Genomic DNA, 15,933 nt, shown 5'->3' on the forward strand with positions numbered 1-15,933 from the left:
CATAAGGTGACCCGGGGCTATTGTAGCTAGGGGATATTGTATCTGAGCCGTCTGATGGCGTCCTTACGACGCCATGTTCTTCTCGGCCATTTTACGTTGTGTTCGCCAGATGTGTCTTCACACAACACACATGAACATGGCGAACATGGCGTCGTAAGGACCCCCGCTACAATAGCTCCGGGTCACCTTATCCGTCATGCCGACAAAAAGGTAAAATAAAAGAAATAAAAAAAATAGATTATTTCAGATTCAGTAATCCGTTTGCGAAATATTCAACTTTAAAGTGCATATTTTCATAAAAATCGAGCGTCTCCCCCCCTCTAAAATCTAAACTGTTGGGGTTGGGGCTGTAAAATTCAGGATAGTAGTAAGTACATATCAAAATTACAAGGAAAATTATTACGGTTAAGATTGCTTGAGAATTATTAGTAGTTTAAGAGTAGGTAAATAGCAGCCTAAGGCAATACAAAATATATCTAAACTTGGAAGATTCCGTACACAATACGAGATCCTTAGAAAAATATTACTCGATTTTTTCGTAATGGCTACGGAAACCTATCTTGGCCGCGTCCGATACGCTCTTGGCCGGTTTTATTATTGATTATATGATACACGGAATCGACCTCTTGAGGTTCATTGCGAGACACCGGACCGATGACTCACCCACCATCACATGTTGTTAATATATTAAAGGTAATGTAGTAATATAATTATACCTATTTACTATACATTTTTATTCTCGACAGTGTAAAAATTTACGGAGCTGTCTCTAGAGCTAGATTTTTTTAATCATTGCGCTCATTAGAAATGGGTGAAATTATACTTGCCAGATTTGAAAACAACTCACGGCACATTACCAGTAAAAAAAACATGTAAAAAATAGGTAAGTTTGCACTTACTTTTCTGACACTTTGGTGGCATGGAATAGTGTTCCAATTTAGTTTTTATCTTCTTTTATGTGGTGACAGGTCTAGGAATGTTTCAGTTAGTCTCTGTCAGCCAAGTCTAGTTGAGAGTATTGTCAACTGTTGGAGATTGGCCTCATAGACCTCCAGTTGCTTCGATTGCAAGCGGCCTACATCCAACGTGAATCCGCGGCTTTAACCAGGTCTTCCGTCCATCTCGTTGGTGGACGTCCTAAGCTGCGCTTGCCGATACACGGTCTCCATTTGAGAACTTTTCGGCCCCAACTGCTATCTGAAAATATCTTTATTTAAATAGATATGCAATAAATTCTTCACCAATAATTTACTACACAAAACTGATTTCCACTACAGCAGTATATTCCTAAAATAATATCCTATCCAAGCCACACAAATTCGGGAAAATGTAAAGAGCAAATAAATTCCCCTAGTCGCATGGGAGTTGGAATAATCGAATCACCCTATGTAGAGAATCCCCTAACATGAGTCGTCATAAAGAATTTATAACGCCCTGTATTTGATTTTTTGTTGAAAGACTGGGCTTCAATCAATCTCAATAAATATTGTAACACAGAAAAAGTTAATTAAATTGTTATAAGTAAGTTTGTGGTAAGTTCTGGCTATTGAATGAATATAATAGATAAATGTGACTTATAACTTATTAGGTACGGCTTAAAAACTACGAATTTAATAAGGTGGCGGATTTCTTTACGAGTATAATTCACATTTTTGACGCAATGGCTTTTGAACATTGCAACAGTTTCCTACGTACCTACATAACATTTTAGTTTCGTGTTCAACTATTCCATGTCTTAATCTATTTTTTTTTACACAAAAGCGTCAGACACACAAACAGCTCGTCATTTGATAGTTAATAAAAAACTAATGAGTTTCAATGCAAGAAATTACTTATATGGCCAATCAAACAAAAAATAATTATCTTATCTTAATTGACACTCGCTCTTTGCCAAAAGGATTATCTGCTCCGCATAATGAACTTTAAATAAATGATCTCCAACTAAGGAACAAAAACATTGAATTTTGTACAATAAGTTTATTTCAAAAATGAAAATTTTAATACAAGGTTTTATGCTGACTGTACTTTTTGTTAACGCACTCGCATTGCCACCTAAACTACATTTCTGTACCAAATTTTAAGTCGATGCCATTAACCCTTGAGGAGTTCCGTCCTGCGGAGACAGTTCTGGCTGGACTACTAGGATGACACTGCCAGATTATTGTATTGTCACTAGATTGGCATAAGTATGCCAAAATTAAAGTCATCCGACTTCAGGAAGTGGGTCAAATTTGGCTTCTAAGATTGGACCCAAATAAATAAACAAACGGGGCAAGCTAAATAAAAACTTGAAAAAATATACAGCGCACTAATTTTATAATCACAAAATGTAACCAGTTGGCTTCAATGCTGTGAAACCAAATTGCATTCAATTTTAAGTTTAGCATGAAATTGACGCTAAATCTTAATTAATTTCGTTTTTTTTTTCAAGCAGCGATGTATTGCGTACAATAATTTTGACATGGTACAGAAGCGGATCTGTGATAGCTGTCACGTCAGCACCTCTCGTATAAAAACAAAGTAGTGATCTTGCACAATAATATAAATATTACGTACCTTTATTTTATAAGCAAATAAGACGTATTTTTACTACAACATAATGAAAGTATGTATATATGCCTTTACTAACTAACCTTAAAGTTTGAGGTCGTAATAAAAACACACACTGTATTTTCAATTTAGAAAAGTTAAAATTCTTTGAAACAAAAGACAGCCTTTATAAGCACTCAGAAAAATATTTTACAAGGTCAGCAATATTCGAAATCAACGGAAGGGTAATCGGCTAATCACGTAATCGAAAGACTTGGGGAAATCGAATATTAAAATGAGAATATTGAATTATTTTCGATGAATTGAAGAATCGGAAAGGCGATTAAGGTATTGGACATTTTTAAAGATTAGTTTTCATTTGAAGGGGGAACGCTTAAGGCAGCGCTGAGCTTTTAGCGCATTTATTGCAGTCATATTACAAACATTTTCGCAAATTATATGCAAGACGTTTTGAGGATTTGCTCTATAAGTCATATACTACAGAAATTCGATTAAGCACTTAGAGTTCGTTCGATAGAAAAACATCCTAAAGTCCCCACAGTAAGAGACCCACATGCTCGTTTGCCATCCAGTCGAATAAAAATAAAAAAAAATTGCCTTTGTGGAAGTTTTGTAATTTTATTGCATATACAGTGGTGGCCACGTAATTAAGAACGATTTGAAGTTCCAGATTATTTTTAACTAAATCATGTCATGTGTAGTCGTAGGTCTTTCTTAGAAGTAACTAGTTACGTTATGAAATAGCCACATGAATAGAGCAAACGGGATTTAGAATAAAGAATAAAATTACTGTCATTTTTTTACAAATTTTGTTTTGATTCTCTTTAGTAACAAATTCAAATAGTAATGAAGCTGGACAATAATTAAGAACGATTTATTGAACGGTTCGAAAGTTTTTTTATTTGAAACTTAGATTAACTAAATCACACTAACGTGAAGTTTGTACAGAAAAAAAAAGCAATGTAATACATTTTAACTAAAATTAATAGTTAGTAGCATGTCCACGGCTTTTTATTACTGCCTTACACCAGCGAGGCATTGAATCTATCATTTTTTGACATTTCGCAAGAGAGATAGAGTTCCATTCTTCTAAGAATACGTCATACAGTTCTCTTAAATTGCCACACTGTCGATTTGAAACTTTTTTCTTGACTTCGCACCAAAGATGCTCTATTGCTCTAAGATCGGGGCTGTTGGCTGGCCAATCTAAGACAAAAACTGATTGCGATGTGAGGAATTCCTTAACGGTACGTGCAGTATGCTTGGGATCATTGTCGTGCTGGAATGTCCAAATAACCGGAAGCACGCCTTCAGCATATGGTAACATTGTTTCTTCCAGTATGTTTTTGTATTGAAATTGATCCATGTTTCCTTCAATCAGCCTAACAGGTCCAACACCATGTCCAGAAAAACATCCCCAAATTTTTACATTTCCCCGCCATGCTTTAAAGTTACTTTTGTGTACTTTGGGTCGGATGCTTTATTTGGAGGCCGTTTTACATATCGTTTGCCATCAGAACATACCCTATTTATTTTTGTCTCGTCAGAAAAAGAACGTTTTTCCACTGTCTGACTGTCCAGTTTTCATATCTTCTTGCAAATGCAAGCCGGGCTTGCCTATGACACCGTTTCAACATAGGCACCTTCCTTGCTATCCTTCCGTGCAACTTTTCTTCCACCAAACGCATTCGAATACTGCGTGCCGAGATTGCTGAAGGGTTGTTTTCGCCAAAATATTATTTTCTCAACTCATTAGACCCTTTAAAAGAATTTTGTTTTGCCAAACGAACGATATTTCGATCATCTCGACGAGATGACTTTCTTTGTCTAGGTACACGCGGAACATTTGAAGTAGTTTGATACGTAGCAAAATGCTTTATGGCGTGGAAAACAATAATAAATAAAAATAGTTTTTGAACATTGCAGATGATCGGCTATGTTTTTTTACGCCCAATTCTTGTCGCGAAGTTTTAGTATTACTTTTCTTGTAGATTTATCACAACTTTTATTTTTCCCGTTGTTTTTATATGAAGCAATCGCTTTAAGACTTTTACGGCACTAAATGGCGCCAAAATTATTCAAATAATAACCTAGAACCACAAAGCGGCGGTCCGTTCTCTATTTAAATTTGAATAAAAAATAAACTATTCAGCGTTCTTAATTATATGACCAGCCAGTAAGTAGTAATACTAGGTTTAGATGTAATATATAAAGTTTATCTATTTATTTTTTAGCCAATTATATGTATAAATGAATTTACCGCTAGTAAGGAAAAGTTTTACGATACCGAGAGAAGTACAAAAATATACATACAGTTAGTAACACTTGTCAGTTTGAAAAAATCTTCTCTATAAAAAATCGTTCTTAATTATATGACCACAACTGTATATTCGCCGTAACCAAAACATCTAATCGGCTATTTCCGGTTGTCCTAAAAATTTGAACTTTGGTAAAATGATGGTATTTTTAGACTTTTCTGAATATAATTATGTTATGCTAGCTAGCTAGCTATATTGTTGTGCTACAATAGCTATGTACGTAGCCCAACCAATCAGAAAGGTCTATTTACTTTAATTTGACATTGTCTGTCTGTCTTTGTCAGTAACCATCTAAAATGATCCCACACTGTATTCACTTTGCTTAGGGAGCGGTCACTGGACGTTCAGAGATACTTAGAAATCTGTACGAAACCCTCGGTGTACAAGTGTAACTCGCACCGGCCAGTTTTAAATGTCGGTATTTATTTTCATTTTTATGCAAAAGTGATCCAACACACAAACTATTTCACGCGCATACTAGTAAAAAAAATTCAAGAGTGACGTTAAAAATTATTTCAGATTGTACAAGTTCAACGACATCACCTTTGATATGTAAATATACATTAGAAGGTCAAATAAATAAGCAAAATAAATAAAATTACAAATATTTAACGTCGCCAAATAGAATCAAGATTTTTCTCTGGAATCGTTAGAGTTCGTTCATCTTTCTACCACAGAAAAGAAATTAAACCAGTTGGTGACCTGTGCCACCTACTCTGAGGAACTGTGCGGGGTGGTGCGGCGCAAAGGGGCGTCCCCGAGCTGATAATTTGTAGGCCCCCGTTATTTTTAACCCCCGACGCAAAAAGAGGGGTGTTATAAGTTTCACCGCTATGTCTGTCTGTCTGTGGCACCGTAGCTCTTAAACGGATAGACCGATGATTTTTTTTTTATTTGAAATCAGGTTTTCTAACAATTGTTCTTAGATAAGATTCATCAAAATCGTTTGAGCCGTTTATGAGATATTGAACTTTGAAGTGACAAAGTTGGGGGTTTTCCAACTTTTTGTTGGTAAGGTTATATAAAATGTAATTTTTGGAAATGCCACTACAAATTTTGGATAATCCGGCAATTTTAGACAGAATTTGATATGTAAATTGCTAGATGGGATAACATACGAGTATAATAAGCAATTTTTATCCCGAAATTCTCACGGAATCGTCGCGGAAAACTCACTAGGTAATTGAAAATACAAACTGAAATATAGATGCACAGAAAAAACAGAAAAATAAGACCATCACTGGGAATCGAACCCAGATCCTCGGTAATCCGTACCGCGTGCTATACCGCTACACCACTGATGGTCAACGGTACCGACACGAATTTCCCTATGCACCTCATATCTCAGCTTGTGTTTCTTACTTAGTCACTTAAGCAGCGACGCTAGCGACATCTATGCCGTAAGCCCTCAAACTTTTTCGGCATTCCTTTGGAACTAACCGCTCACCCGGACAAGAGATATCGTTTCTAAGCAATCAAATTAAGATTGGTTTTTGGAATCTTTTTGTATTTTTTATTTCAATTCCAAATTTTTACTTTAACGGTCATCCCGTAAAACCGAAATTGAAAATACAAACTAAAATATAGATGTACAGAAAAAACAGAAAAATAAGACCAAACACGCACACGCATAGCACGCGGTACGGATTACCGAGGACCTGGGTTCGATTCCCCAGTGATGGTCTATGGTGCATTCGCGTCTATTGTCATCCCGAGTTTAATATCTAATTATAAAATTCTCGTGTCAGTGTTTGTGACCAAACTCCTCCGAAACGGTTTGACCGGTTGATATGATTTTTTTTGTGTATATTTGGTAGGTCTAAAAATAGGACTTAAACTATTTTTCATACTTTTACGCAGATGGAGTCGCGGGCAACAGCTAGTGTATAGATGGAACCCTAAAAACCAGTGTGAAGAACAAACCTTATTGTAGCTAATGGAAATGGACAGTTTCTTTCATATTACACTTCTTTTTTTAACATTAGAAAGAAAGTAAGCGATCTTGACGTGTCTTTTTATTGAAAAACACTTTTGGAAAATAAGTCACAGCTGATATGTAACAATTAGCAAGGGCATATGATCATTTACATGCTTTTTGTATCATAAGTAATAGTTACTGTTTTATTAAAAACGTTTTCAATAAAACGACTCGTCAAGATTGTTTACCTTATTTCTAATCCTAAAAAAACAAAGTATAAGTAATGGACAGACAATCTTGATCTTTTTCGAAACTATAGCATTATCATCTTCAGCTGCAAATCAACTTGACAACCTTTTCAAAAAACATTGTTTTTTGCGGTAGTAAGATTTACCTAGTTCTAATTACAACGGTAAAATATTTCTTAATATACTCGTAAATTTATATACTTAACTAAACAACCCTTTAAAATATAATTAAATAACTTAACTATATAGTAGTTTAAGTCATATTTAGGCACATGCATAGTAAGACGCATTAAAATATGAATATACTACGGCGCGTAATGCGCGTTTTGTCAGCCGCCGTGACAGTGCTCTTTGAGAAAGGACTACAAATCAGTCTGAAACATGTCGAGATAAACTCGATTAAAGACGTTAGTTACCCGGTTTATTTCGCAATTTTTTAAGCGTTCGAAAACCCTTAGTACAGCACAATACGTGGTTGTGAGACAAAAAGTCCTACTAGATTTGATTCCGCACATATTGAGTGTGAACGGTGCATGTAAGGGGAAACCAACCAACCCTTTATTTGATTTCTCTCACTTTTTTCCCCCTTAAACTATAATGGCATCATGTTCAAGAGGCTAATATATACTCAGCGGCACAAAATTTGGCCCACTCTTAATACAAAATTACCTATTTTTTTTTACCCGACTGCCCGAAGGAGGGTTATGTTTTTCGAGCGTATGTATGTATGTATGTGGGTATGTATGTCCATTTCTTTGGTCCTCGCTGCAGCCTAAACGGCTAGACAGATTTTAACATATTATTGAGGTATCATTGGATTCGTCATAACTGTCGGAGTGACATAAGCTATATAATATTTCAATATGGCGTCTGCAAAAAAAAAATGGCGGAGGAATGAAAAAAAATTGTATTGTATCAATATGGGTATCAAATGATAGCTAATAATTAGCCCATTCTAAATATATACTTAGGTTACAATACTTTTAATCTACCGTTTTCAAATAAATATCAAAAAAGTGTAAGATAAAACATTAAATTAAAAAAATCAAAAAACCCGACTGCCATAACTAAAAGGAAGAAAATAAACCTAGTGGTCTAGAACTCTGTTAAGCAGCTAATTTAAAGTTCAACAGTTGGGACCCATTACTAAGAGTTTTTGAGCGTCGATTTAAACGGGTCCCGACTGTTAAACTTTAAATTAGCTGCTTAACAGAGTTCTAGACCACTAGGTTTATTTTCTTCCTTTTAGTTTTGGCAGTCGGGTTTTTTTTATGTAGCCTGTATTATGTCCCACTGCTCGGCAAAGGCATCCCCTTTTCTCCGCCACTCTTCCCTGTCCTGGGCATGCACCTGCCAATCGAGCTGAAAAGCGCTCAGGTCGTCCCGCCATTTCCTCTTGGGTCTGCCAAAATTACCTATTACTTACCTATTACTGCATACATTTGAGGGCCTGATTTTTTGCCGCTAGCCGCTCAGTATAGTAACGATAATTTTGACATCACATTAGAGCCTGTACACGTCCCATTGCTGGGCACAGGTCTCTCAAAATAATAAGCCTTGGGCCATAGTTCCCACGCGAGCCCAGTGCGGATCGGGAACTTCACACACACCATTGAATTGTAAGTTTGTGCAGGATCCCTCGCAACATTTTCCTTCGCCGTAAAGCTTATCCCATCTTAGGCCTCTAGGTTGGCAGCGCATCTGCTATACCCCTGGTGTTGCAGATGTTTATCGGCGGTGGTGATCTCTTACCATCAGGAGACCCACTTGCTCGTTTGCCATCCAGTCGAATAAATAAAAAAGCTCCATGTAAATAAAATTAGATAAAATTCGAGTGTAAAAAGTCGTGGTAGCATAGCGGCTTGACCCCTATATATTATATAATATAGCCGCTATATATCTCCTAAAGCAGAGGATTGTACCTCTGAGTTTTTAATTTCTGTGAGTAGTTCCATATTCTATAGAAATATAACAAAAAACTGATATACTGAGCGGTAGTCTGGCCTTCAAATGTATACAGTACATGTAGATAATTTTGAATGTAGTGGGCCAAATTTTGTGCGCCTGAGTATATTAAAATATAATATTAGTATTTAACATCCCGCCTAAAACATTCGTAATTGATCTTATTTTAATCTCTGGAAAATCCTAAATAAAATGCTGCTCGTTCGAACAAACAGAAAGCAGAATTTGCCTCCGAAAAAAATCAGCAAAATCCATGGCACGAAATGCGTGTTTGAAACGCATGCCTTTACTTTTAAAACATTGCCAAACTTTCGACGCTTACTTTGGAATCTATGCTTTACGTGGAATATTCAGGGTTTTTTCTGCAACAACACAGTAATGTAAGATAAGAGTTTAGGGAAGTAAGCACTCGGAATGGTATTGTATTACGGAAGTAACGAATGGTAGGATAATGACGATTGATGAGTCTTTGCGCTGCTCGTGTGTCACACAGCCTTATACTTGCTGGTTAGGTATATTCTTTTGATAGTAAATTAAAATCAAAAGCTGTCCTCAGTGTGTATGTTTTTGTTTACCTATTTAGTTTTAAATAAGTCCCACTGCAAAATAGCGTTGCGGCTTGCTACAACATTACGCTGAGTCCAAATGTATACAGTTACAAATCAATTGTTCCATCCCAGCTTGTATGCGTCCCACTGCTGGGCAAAGGCCTCCTCTCAGAACAAGAGGGCTTAGGCCATAGTTCCCACGCGGGCCCAGTGCGGATTGGGAACTTCACACGCACCATTGAATTGCTTCGCAGGATAGTGCAGGTATCCTCACGATGTTTTCCTTCACCGCAAAGCTCGTGGTAAATTTCAAATGTAATTCCGCACATGAATTTCGAAAAACTCAGAGGTGCGAGCCGGGGTTTGAACCCACGACCCTCTGCTTGAGAGGCGATAGGTCAAACCACTAAGCCACCACGGCTTCGCTATCTTCGCTATCGCTTCTAATCAATTGTTTAGAAGACATTAATATTTAAATCGTATTATAAATCAGTGATTATATATCATGAACAGGGATATTTGGAAATAATTCCAAATAGCGAATCTACGGTGTTAAAAATGTAGTTCTTTTAGTTTTGTCCTTGTTTTAGTTTGTAAAAACGTTAAATATTGTGTAGCGTTGAAAACGCTTTGTTCATCATTGTTAGTCCGAAGACGTTCACTAAACAGATCGTTATAATTACTAATCTACGCTGCCTAGGTATAGCATATTTCAATAACCCTCACCAGGTCATCGGTCCACCTAGAACTTGTTACAAAAAAACTTGCTGCCAAGTATTTTCTTGCAAATTTTTCCAGGAAATGATTGTATTTTCTAAAGTACTGTTAAACATAATATTTGCCTAGCAAATGTTCCCACGAAAAAAGAGTTGCCTAGTTATCACACTAGCCTTGCTGATAAGTCGTCTCCCTCAATCATGCGCTGGTACAGTTCATAAATTATGAATCCGCGATACAATCTCGATGGGTACCGCTATTCCGCGATCGGAAGGAAAATATTCAAGGTGAGTTTATGTTGGTATAGATTGCTTGTTCTACTATTTATTATTTGAAGACTGGATACAGTACCTGGCGATAAATATTGCACATCGGTCTTCGGAAAAAGACAATTGACTGGCGACCGTCCATCAATCATCGTATTTATTAAGTGATGTTTTACATCAAATAAATACTGCACCTTTATGGACTGAATTAGTTTGTAATGTCATGTAAACTTCGGAGATCTATAAAAAGCTGTTGCAACTACTTTAAAAAGGATGTCTAAACGCGTCCGTACTCAATTGCACATGTACAACGACTGACAAACGTCACATGAGGTGTGTGACAACGCTCTACGAAGCGAAAATTAGCAGAGTCTCTTTCCAAAGACCGTTATGTGCAATCTTTATGGCCGGTGTATCTGAATGGTTAGAGAATCGGCCTAAAGCGCTCGGTTATTTTATACAATAAACGCTGCGTTAAACGCAATGCGTTTGTCGCACATCACTTTGGCATCAGATAATCTTATAATCAAACATTGACTTACGCAGTGAGCGCAGCGGCAAGCGCATAGATTTAGACTTTAGGTTTCGGTTTCATTTCCAGTTTTCGGTTTCGGTTCTGATATTTTTGTTTGAAAAATAAGAAAGGAGGAAAACATTGATGGATCTCTAATTTTTTGCCGAAAACATTTATTCCAAAGTGACCCATTTCCCAACTGTTTCATATGGATGAACAATTGTTTTTTCTCAAACGTGACATGAAATATTGACGTTGTGTTACAAATAATAGGCTGAGAAGTATCGCGCTGCAGGCACATCGCGAGGACATCTCGACACTCAAATCTGACATAACTCTTACTTGGACACAGTTATTACAGTTATTACATTGGTTTGAAAGTAATGGCCTTAAAATGAATATAGATAAAACCAACTACATAACTTTTTGCAGACACACGAACAGCATTCCTTATGAGCTGCAACTTCCTATAGCAAAAGTCGAGAATACAAAATTTCTTGGAATTGAATTAGACAACCAACTACGATGGTCGAATCAAATAGATGTCCTCAGAAAGAGGCTAGCTAGCGCTAAGTATGCTTTGAAAAATCTGTCCAAGATTCTAAATTCAACAGATCTGAAAGTAGTATATTTTGCACACTTTGAGAGTATTCTAAGATATGGTTTGGAGGTCTGGGGAAACAGTGTTCTCATAAATTCTATATTAATATTGCAAAAGAAAGCCATAAGATGCATAGATAAAGCTAAACCACAGGAGCACTGTCGTCCGTTATTTGTAAAGTATAAAATAATGACAGTCATATCGTTATATATATTCTTAGTTAGTAGGTTTATTTATAAAAACAAATCTAAATATCAGAGTAGAATCAATATCAGATTGCATGCTTTAGGGAATGGCGGAGACATTGTTTTACCGAAATCAAATAACTATACACATTTTAGAAGAAGTATCGAGTACAATGGAATAAAAATCTATAATTTATTAAGCAATGATATAAAAAAATGTAATAATTTTAACGAGTTCTCAAATAAATTAAAGTGTTATTTAATAGATAGACCTTATTACTCTCTAAATGAATATTTCGAGAAGATTTATGATTAATAATGTTAATGTTTATGTGAATTTTATAAATTTGTGTTTTATATTGATTGGTATTTGGAATTATTTTGTTATAAACACTGAATGTTATCGTAAACGTAAAATACTGGTATAATTTAGTGTAAGTAAGTTTTGCATGCCATGTTGTGGCGGAACATACATACATGTAACTTTTCTACTGACATGTCGTTTGTACCAACTTTGTGTATGTTTTAGCAAAAATAAATGATTTATGATTTATGATTTAGGCGCTGCGGCTCGCCTACCTGCCCGCGGTCACTCTAGTGGCCTGCAAGGAGATTTCATACAACTTTGCAGGCCGCTGGCCGGCAATGCGACCGTCTTTTGTTACAACGCGCGCTCTCCAGCTCGGCCTACGCCAACAGCACCTGCCCCGCAGCCGCCGCGCCAGCAGCCAGCGCGACACGCGCGCACGCAACAGGGCGACCAGACTAGCGTCCCGCCATGATTGATTTTCTTGTTTTTTTTATTTTATTTCATGTGGTTTGAGAAAAGCACTATACAAGCTGCGGCCGGAACGTGGGGTTGCCGGCCTTGCATCCCTATCCGGCCTCGCGCTAGGCTCGGCCGTCTGTATCTGCTTGGCCGGCAACCCCCTACTTCCCGGCTTCTACAGTAATGTACTATTAAACTTTAGTACTTGAGGATTGTTATATAAAACTTACCTTACCTACTCGTAACCTATAAGGCTTTACAGGATAATCATGACATATTATAACCTGAATAGTGTGAAATGGTCCCAAATCAGCAAACTGCCGTGCCGGACTTGAGATCGGTACTGATGTTCCTTTGAGACCATGAATGAGGTCATACATTGCAAATACATCAAAACATAATGAAACTGGCACAATTTTCAGACCTCAAAAACACAAACATTATAACATTAGAGAATAATTATTATGACACAGATGTTATATTATTAGATGTGAATGTTTATTCTCAAGTGTCGTGCTTAATTTACCTCGTTGAGTTTCTTGCCGGATTCTTCTCAACAGAGGTTTTTCCGAACCGGTAGTAGAATTTTTGACATTCATAAGTGCTTATTATAGCCTAAATTGAATAAAGATATTTTGACTTTGACTTTGACTTTGAATTCTAAGTACATGCGCGACCGAGCTTTGCTCGGGCTAAAACTCGATAACAAGCGTTTTCCCAGAGATAAGACCAAGCTAGATCGATTTGTCATCCCCGAAAACTCTTTAATACTAAATTTACATCGAAATCGTTGAAGCCGAAATATAATACATACATAACAAGAATTGCACTTTTAAAGGTATTAGATACATAGATTTAACTGCATAATCTAAAGATCAAATTTGTCGGCTTTATCATTATATTGATTTTTACCGCCCCTAAGAAAATCTACTATTGCTTCCATTGAGCGCAATGTAAGCTGAAGTTCATTCGAGTGTATCGCATTCTCGAATATTCCCTTTCTCAAATTAGAATCTGTGCATGCATGTTTCTTTATAATTTATTCCTACATACGCCCGTGTTTGTTTTGTAATGATTCTAAATTGGCACACGAAAATTTTTCATTAAAAATATATCTCGCTCGTGTTCTGGAGTTGAATAATGTTGACTTTGATTATATTATGTTACTCTTCATGGCTTTTATTATTTTTTACGTTCGAGTAAACGCATTCTGAGTGATTTGCTACGTGAAACATAAAAAGACGAACAATAATGGTGCTCCCACACTGGCTGTTATATTGAAGTGTTATATAATGTTATAAAACATTAGAAAATAATATGTGTAATAATCGTCGTAATTATCTTGGCAAGACGAAAAAAAAGAAGGCGGAGCACTCCATCCATCCCATCCATCCCAGCCTATATACGTCTCACTGCTGGGCACAGGCCTGCTCTCAGAACTAGAGGGCTTGGGCCATAGTTCCCACGCGGGCCCAGTGCGGATTTTGAACTTCACACGCTCCATTGCATTGCTTCGCAGGTTTGTGCAGGTTGCCTCACGATGTTTTCCTTCACCGCAAAGACCTTGGGTCTACCTTTTCTTGAACCGTTTCGTCATATTTTCAAATGTTTTATAACGTTACATAATTACAATATAACAGCCAGTGTGGGAGCACCATTTGGCTGTAGTCACAGCTTTACCTGCCTCAACGCTAATAAGCCATACACACTTGCATTGAAATTCCAATCAATTCCAAAAAATACTAAATGGTCAAATTTCTATAAGCAGATTAGTCTAATAGGTAATACTAATATTTTAATTTACAAGACTAAACAGAGACATTTTTAGACTTCATCATGCCGAAAGACGTCCACTGCTGGACATAGGCCTCCCCCAAGGCTCTCCACTCAGACCGGTCTTGTGCTTTCCGCATCCACCGCGATCCCGCGATCTTAACCAAGTCGTCGCTCCATCTTGTTGGAGGCCTACCGACAGCTCGTCTCCCGGTCCGGTTATTTTTAGACTTAAATAAAGAATAAATAAAAAAAGTTTTAATACAAGCTTTTATGTTGGCTGTACTTTTTGTTGACTTTACATACCAAATTTTAAGTCGATGCCATTAACCGTTAAAGAGTTCCGTCCTGTGGTGGAGACGTTCCTGGCCGGACTACCAGGATGCCACTACCAGATTATTAATTTGTCACGCAATTTACATAATTATACCAAATTTCAAGTCAATCTAACCACTGAAAGTTGATCGAATTGAACTTGCAAGATTTGATTATAGACAGACAGACAGACACAGGGACAGGTGAAACTAAATAAAAGCTTGTAATAAATAAATAGGTATCATGGGACAGTTGACTCTAATTGACCTAAGCCCAAAGTAATTCCTAAGTACAATATATTATGTAGGATAGAATCTCGGAGAAAGTAAGAGACTTAAAAACCTTCTTTTTGTACATTATATCTAAATATCGGTCAATTGTGTTTGTTACTTATCTTGTACAATAAAGAGTTTACATACATACATAATGTATACTTTTAAAACTTTATTACATGGATTATATTTTGGATTTTGGATCACATCGCCCCACAGAAAAATGACAATTTTGATAACTATTTGGTAAATTACCTACCTAATTAACGTACCTATACTTAGTTTGGATAGTTATTTAACTAAATGTAAACAAAACGACGTCAATTGATATCTTAAATATTGAAATCCCCACATTAAACGATCTCAACATATTTGCATATCTGTATTGAAATACACTAGGACTACAGGCTAGTTTGTATCACAATAATAGATAAGTAAAATGTTTAAAATCCTTGAATATACCAAATCTGGCAGCTGAAGTTTATTTACATTTAGTTAAATACCTATCCAAACCAAATATAAGTTCGTTTTTAGTTGCGTAATTCACGTCGTATTGTTAATAGCTACAAGTCACTTACACCATTCGCAATTCGTATAGAATTTATTCAGAAATCAGTCTTCCTCGGTGCTTTCCTTAGTTCGGTAACAAATTGATGTGATTTGTTTTATGGAGGTGAAACCAAATATCCCATTTGGAGCGAGAAATTGAGTTTCCGTTTTATTTAAGGCTTTTCGTAGTTGGGTACTGATAGCTCGTGTTTTGTATCAGAATGCTAAAGCTACACGATACAAGAGTACGGATGTGCCAAAGAAAACTTACGAAAATTGCGGAATTTTTCAAAAAGGAAAATTTTGAAAAAAAAAACACAATTTTAAATTTCCCAACCTTGTGAAATTTCCAGAAATTTCGAGAGTTTTTTCAGCTCTTTGGAAACTTTCCGTAACTTGCACATCTGTACAAGACGCCTAATTTA

This window comes from Choristoneura fumiferana, chromosome 22 (assembly GCF_025370935.1).
Source record: "Choristoneura fumiferana chromosome 22, NRCan_CFum_1, whole genome shotgun sequence".
NCBI classification, from domain to species: Eukaryota; Metazoa; Arthropoda; class Insecta; order Lepidoptera; family Tortricidae; genus Choristoneura; species Choristoneura fumiferana.